This window comes from Syngnathus typhle, linkage group LG3 (genome assembly GCF_033458585.1).
Source record: "Syngnathus typhle isolate RoL2023-S1 ecotype Sweden linkage group LG3, RoL_Styp_1.0, whole genome shotgun sequence".
In the NCBI taxonomy this organism is placed as follows: domain Eukaryota; kingdom Metazoa; phylum Chordata; class Actinopteri; order Syngnathiformes; family Syngnathidae; genus Syngnathus; species Syngnathus typhle.
Window position 1 is genome coordinate 11,905,323 of NC_083740.1, and position 6,421 is coordinate 11,911,743.

Sequence of the window (6,421 nt, forward strand, 5' to 3'; positions counted from 1 at the left end):
AATGACTCATAGCCTTTTCTCTGCAGCACTCCAAATGCTCTAGTAAAGTAAATCTAGCACTCTACGAATGTGAAACAACATATTGTACGTTTTGAATCATTTTAGCTGCTCTGACAGCCGTGCCATCACCAACCAACTCAGCTGACTCGTTCTGACGTGTGCTGGGACACACCTGGCCCATATACGCTCACCCACCGCCCAAAGGTCGTATATTCCTATTACGACATTACACCAACAGCTTGAGTATTGACATTATATCATATTGATTGATTGGTGAGAAAAGATCAGAACCAGGTGATCTTTCTAGGTGCAGAGAACATTTCCGCATGCAGAGGGGCCTTGGAGCTTGAAATAATTCTTAGTCTTCCACTTTTGACCATCTGTGTCAGTCTCTGCTTGGACTAAAAGGTTGCCAAGGATTTGTCTGTATACTGGAGAAAGGGGAGCAAGTGATGTGTTTGCTTCACCAACAGTACACAACCCGCCAAAATGTTACATTTACTCACATGCCTGTGGAATATGTAGTGTCTGACCTGCAAATTCACAGATGTTCAAACATTCAAAAAGAAACACAATTATCTGACATGCACAGGCTTGTTGTTCGCGCATACAGTGTGTCTGCATCTTTGTTGCCACTGGAACAATTGACTCCCCTCTGTGTTTTAGGACTTTGATAGTGTTTCCAAGCTTGGATTCCTCTGACCTGCTTTGATGTGCCCTGTGATTGGCTGGCAACCGGTTCAGGGTGTCCCCCGCCTACTGCCCGATGACAGCTGGGATAGGCTCCAGCAAGCCTGCGACCCCCGTGGGGATACAGCGGTACAGAAAATGGATGGATGGAAAACTAAAGAAAGTAGCCAAAGGTGGAAGTTAAACCGTAGCTGTTTGCTTTTAAATCACTAATGGGTTTTTCTGAGATGCTGAGAACTTTTTTTTTAAGTAACCCCCACACTAAATAATTCCATAGTAGTTTGTTGGTGCTCTTCTGCCTCCTTGTTGCCCTTGAGTGTTTTTGTGTATACACAGTTTCTGGTTCATCAGGCATAGTGTATCTATATATATATATATATATATAGTATATATATATAATTTCGACTCTGTCTTTACCAATTAGTTCTGCAAAGTGACGAGCCGTGAAAGAAAGCAACGTGGATAAAATTCATGATGTAATGCTGCAAGATTAATTAAAAGTTTAATAATTGCGGCACAGTGGGGCATTGGGTAGCACGTCCGCCTCCGTTAGGAGGGTGCGGGTTTAACACCACCTCCTGTCACGTCTTGCGTCCACTCCTCGTCGTTTCCTTGTGTGTCAGTGTTGTCATAGTTTCCGTTCGCGTCTCTGTCCTGCATCTGCACCTGCCTGTCCTACCTGTAATCACTGTCATCGCCGTTACCTGCCTCTCGTTACCAGTCTTTTATTTAAATCCTGTCTGTGCATCACTCCCTGTCGGATCGCTCTGTTGCTACCCCTGACAGTCAGCTCTGTTAGTCTGTCCCTGCTGTTATTCTGTTAAGCTTCTGTTGGTCTGCTAGCCTGTTCTGTTAAACCGCTGTCCCCTCTGTTATTCTGTTAAACCTCTGTTAGTCTGTCCTCTCTGTTGTTCAGTCAGTCTGCCTCTGTTAAGTCTCTGATAGCCCGTATATGTTAGCGCGCTGCCTGCCCGTCTTATTGTCCCTCCGGTTTGCCTGTCTTTTTAGTTCCTGCCGGTTAGTCCTACGATGCTTGTTTGTTCCCCTCATTCTCTCTCCCGCCACCCTCTTCCCTCAATAAACCCTGGTCCAAGCTGCATTTGGTCACCATGCTCTATTCCGCATGTGACACCTCCGTGTGTGGAGTTTGCATGTTGTCCCTCTGCCAGCATGGGTTTTCTTTTATTGTGGAAACTTAATTGTGTGCTCTTCAGCAACCACATTTGCATAGTTTCCATCCACAGGGATAGTTGAGTGTGACAATGGTCTAAAGATCAAATCCTCCCAACAAAGTGGAGACGTCCCTGGGTGGGGTTGAACCACCAACCTTTCGGTTAACAGCCGAACGCGCTAACCGATTGCGCCACAGAGACTTGCCTCTGTGATCTTGATTCACCTTTCAACGGACAGTGATCTGCCCAACGCGGGCAAAATGGTGCCAATCGTTTATCATGGGCCTCAGAGAGATGAATCTGAATTTTGGGTGTTACAATAAAATTGTTTAAGATTGCCCATTGACTCACAATTCAGAGAATTGAAGTCGACATATCACGTAAGGGTATATTGTGAAAAATTAATTGTGTGCTCTTCAACAATCAAATTTGCATAGTTCCCAACCACAGGAACAGTTGACTGTGACCAAGATCCAAAGATCAAATCCTCCCAACACTAAAGAGAGACGTCCCTGGGTGGGCTCGAACCACCAACCTTTCAGTTAACAGCCGAACGCGCTAACCGATTGCGCCACAGAGACTTGCCTCTGTGAACTTGATTCACCTTTCAACAGACAGTGATCTGCCCAACGCGGGCAAAAAGGTGCCAATCCTTTATCATGGGCCTCAGAGAGATGAATCTGAATTTTGGGTGTTACAATAAAATTGTTTAAGATTGCCCATTGACTCACAATTCAGAGAATTGAAGTCGACATATCACGTAAGGGTATATTGTGGAAAATAAATAGTGTGCTCTTCAACAATCAAATTTGCATAGTTCCCAACCACAGGAACAGTTGACTGTGACCAAGATCCAAAGATCAAATCCTCCCAACACTAAAGAGAGACGTCCCTGGGTGGGCTCGAACCACCAACCTTTCAGTTAACAGCCGAACGCGCTAACCGATTGCGCCACAGAGATTTGCCTCAGTAATCTTGATTAACATTTCAACGGACAGTGATCTGCCCAACGCGGGCAAAAAGGTGCCAATCCTTTATCATGGGCCTCAGAGAGATGAATCTGAATTTTGGGTGTTACAATAAAATTGTTTAAGATTGCCCATTGACTCACAATTCAGAGAATTGAAGTCGACATATCACGTAAGGGTATATTGTGGAAAATTAATAGTGTGCTCTTCAACAATCAAATTTGCATAGTTCCCAACCACAGGAACAGTTGACTGTGACCAAGATCCAAAGATCAAATCCTCCCAACACTAAAGAGAGACGTCCCTGGGTGGGCTCGAACCACCAACCTTTCAGTTAACAGCCGAACGCGCTAACCGATTGCGCCACAGAGACTTGCCTCAGTAATCTTGATTCACCTTTCAACGGACAGTGATCTGCCCAACGCGGGCAAAAAGGTGCCAATCCTTTATCATGGGCCTCAGAGAGATGAATCTGAATTTTGGGTGTTACAATAAAATTGTTTAAGATTGCCCATTGACTCACAATTCAGAGAATTGAAGTCGACATATCACGTAAGGGTATATTGTGGAAAATTAATTGTGTGCTCTTCAACAATCAAATTTGCATAGTTCCCAACCACAGGAAAAGTTGACTGTGACCAAGATCAAATCCTCCCGACACTAAAGAGAGACGTCCCTGGGTGGGCTCGAACCACCAACCTTTCAGTTAACAGCCGAACGCGCTAACCGATTGCGCCACAGAGACTTGCCTCTGTGCTCTTGATTCACCTTTCAACGGACAGTGATCTGCCCAACGCGGGCAAAAAAGTGCCAATCCTTTATCATGGGCCTCAGAGAGATGAATCTGAATTTTGGGTGTTACAATAAAATTGTTTAATATTGCACATTGACTCACAATTCAGAGAATTGAAGTCGACATATCACGTAAGGGTATATTGTGGAAAATTAATTGTGTGCTCTTCAACAATCAAATTTGCATAGTTCCCAACCACAGGAAAAGTTGACTGTGACCAAGATCCAAAGATCAAATCCTCCCCACACTAAAGAGAGACGTCCCTGGGTGGGCTCGAGCCACCAACCTTTCAGTTAACAGCCGAATGCGCTAACCGATTGCGCCACAGAGACTTGCTATTAAAAAGGTTTATCTGATTTTAAAAGCTTCTGATCTGAAATTGTCCACTGGTTTAGAGTTGGAACAGAAAATTACAGATGGGATTCTGCATAAAGACTGCATAAATTGTGTGACGTAGTACTGTACAGTGGCCTGTAATAAACGATGCATCGGGCCTTGCTCACACGATAGAAATCCATAGTTTAGATATGAACACAGAAATTATTAGGTAGACTGTAACTACCAACCTTTTGATGAGGAGCCCAACATATGGACCAAGTTGGCCAGAGTCATGGAAGAGAGTTTAGGCTGTCACTACTGGTAAACAAAGTCAACTGTTGTTAAACTGACTAGCTTGAAATGAGCACCTGGCAATTTAAACTCTCATCATTAACCACAACCATTTATGTAGTTTCATTCACAAAGAAAGTTAAAGCTGTGACTTTGACGCAAACTGAAGTCGTCCCTGGGTGGGGTTGAACCACCAACCTTTCGGTTAACAGCCGAACGCGCTAACCGATTGCGCCACAGAGACTTGCCTCTATGATCTTGATTCACCTTTCAACGGACAGTGATCTGCCCAACGCGGGCAAAATGGTGCCAATCCTTTATCATGGGCATCAGAGAGATCAATCTGAATTTTGGGTGTTACAATAAAATTATTTAAGAATGCCCATTGACTCACAATTCATAAAATTGAAGTCGACATATCACGTAAGGGTATATTGTGGAAAATTAATTGTGTGCTCTTCACCAATGAAATTTGCATAGTTCCCAACCACAGGAACAGTTGACTGTGACCAAGATCCAAAGATCAAATCCTCGCAACACTAAATAAAGACGTCCCTGGGTGGGCTCGAACCACCAACCTTTCAGTTAACAGCCGAATGCGCTAACCGATTGCGCCACAGAGACTTGTTATTGAAAATGTTAATCTGATTTTAAAGGCTTCTGATCTGAAATTGTCCACTGGCTTAGAGTTTGAACAGAGAATTACAGATGGGATTCTGCATAAAGACTGCATAAATTGTGTGACGTAGTACTGTACAGTAGCCTGTAATAAACGATGCATCGGGCCTTGCTCACACGATGCAAATCCATAGTTTAGATATGAACACCTGGCAATTTAAACAGTCTCAACATTAACCACAACCATTTATGTAGTTTCATTCACAATGAAAGTTAAAGCTGTGGCTTTGACGCAAACTGAAGACGTCTCTGGGTGGGGTCGATCCACCAACCTTTCAGTTAACAGCCGAACGCTCTAACCGATTGCGCCACAGAGACTTGCTTTAAAAATTGTAATTTGATTTTAAAGGCTTCTGACCTGAAATTGTCCAATATGGCTTAGACTTGGAACAGAAAATGACACATGGGATTCAAGACTGCATAAAATGTGTGACGTAGTACTGTACAGTAGCCTGTAATAAACAATGCATCAGGCCTTGCTCACACGATACAAATCCAAAAATTTAGACATCAACACACAGACATTATTAGGTAGACTGCAACTACCAACCTTTTGATGAGGAGCCAAACATACGAACCAAGTTGGCCAGAGTCATGGAAGAGAGTTTAGGCTGTCACTACTGGTAAAGAAAGTCAACTCTTGATAAATTGATTAGCTGAAATGAGCACTGGCAATTTAAACACAGTCTCATCATTAACCACAACCATTTATGTAGGTTCATTCACAATGAAAGTTAAAGCTGTGACTTTGATGCAATGTGGTGACGTCCCTGGGTGGGGTTGAACCACCAACCTTTCGGTTAACAGCCGAACGCGCTAACCGATTGCGCCACAGAGACTTACCTCTGTGATCTTGATTCACCTTTCAAGGGATAGTGGCCTGCCCAACGCGGGCAAAATGGTGCCAATCCTGTATTATGGGCCTCAGAGGGATGAATCTGAATTTCGGGTGTTACGATAAAATTGTTTAAGAATGCCCATTGACTCTCAATTCACAAAATTGAAGTCAACATACCACGTAAGGGTATATTGTGGAAAATCAATTGTGTGCTCTTCAGCAACCACATTTGCATAGTTTCCATCCACAGGAATAGTTGACTGTGACCCATATCCAAAGATCAAATCACCCCAACACTAAAGAGAAACGTCCCTGGGTGGGCTCGAACCACCAACCTTTCAGTTAACAGCCGAACGCGCTAACCATTTGCGCCACAGAGACTCACTATTGAAAATGTCATCATAAACCACAACTATTTATGTAGTTTCATTCACTGGTCGGGCCTTCGCCTATGAGGCCCGGCCGGGCACAACCCAAAAAGGAAACGCGGGTCCCCCTTCCCATGGGCTCACCACCTGTGGGAGGGGCCAAAGGGGTCAGGTGCAGTCTAAGCTGGGCGGCGGCCAAAGGCAGGGACCTTGGCGGTCTGATCCCCGGCTGCAGAAGCTGGCTCTTGCGACATGGAATGTCACCTCTCTGGCTGGAAAGGAGCACGAGCTGGTGTGCGAGGCAG

At 44.4% G+C, this 6,421-nt stretch overlaps 9 non-coding genes across 9 annotated transcripts; all 9 read right to left on the bottom strand.

The window, feature by feature from the left end:
• Positions 1–1,989: 1,989 nt before the first annotated feature.
• trnan-guu (transfer RNA asparagine (anticodon GUU)) lies at positions 1,990–2,063 on the bottom strand. Its single transcript has one exon. It is a non-coding gene; the product is annotated as a tRNA-Asn (tRNA).
• A 306-nt stretch (positions 2,064–2,369) lies between these two features.
• On the bottom strand, positions 2,370–2,443 carry trnan-guu (transfer RNA asparagine (anticodon GUU)). The gene has a single exon. It is a non-coding gene; the product is annotated as a tRNA-Asn (tRNA).
• A 306-nt stretch (positions 2,444–2,749) lies between these two features.
• On the bottom strand, positions 2,750–2,823 carry trnan-guu (transfer RNA asparagine (anticodon GUU)). Its single transcript has one exon. It is a non-coding gene; the product is annotated as a tRNA-Asn (tRNA).
• A 306-nt stretch (positions 2,824–3,129) lies between these two features.
• Positions 3,130–3,203, bottom strand: trnan-guu (transfer RNA asparagine (anticodon GUU)). Its single transcript has one exon. It is a non-coding gene; the product is annotated as a tRNA-Asn (tRNA).
• A 298-nt stretch (positions 3,204–3,501) lies between these two features.
• On the bottom strand, positions 3,502–3,575 carry trnan-guu (transfer RNA asparagine (anticodon GUU)). Its single transcript has one exon. It is a non-coding gene; the product is annotated as a tRNA-Asn (tRNA).
• An 827-nt stretch (positions 3,576–4,402) lies between these two features.
• Positions 4,403–4,476, bottom strand: trnan-guu (transfer RNA asparagine (anticodon GUU)). The gene has a single exon. It is a non-coding gene; the product is annotated as a tRNA-Asn (tRNA).
• A 306-nt stretch (positions 4,477–4,782) lies between these two features.
• trnan-guu (transfer RNA asparagine (anticodon GUU)) lies at positions 4,783–4,856 on the bottom strand. Its single transcript has one exon. It is a non-coding gene; the product is annotated as a tRNA-Asn (tRNA).
• Positions 4,857–5,675: 819 nt separating this feature from the next.
• trnan-guu (transfer RNA asparagine (anticodon GUU)) lies at positions 5,676–5,749 on the bottom strand. Its single transcript has one exon. It is a non-coding gene; the product is annotated as a tRNA-Asn (tRNA).
• Positions 5,750–6,055: 306 nt separating this feature from the next.
• trnan-guu (transfer RNA asparagine (anticodon GUU)) lies at positions 6,056–6,129 on the bottom strand. Its single transcript has one exon. It is a non-coding gene; the product is annotated as a tRNA-Asn (tRNA).
• Positions 6,130–6,421: the final 292 nt, after the last annotated feature.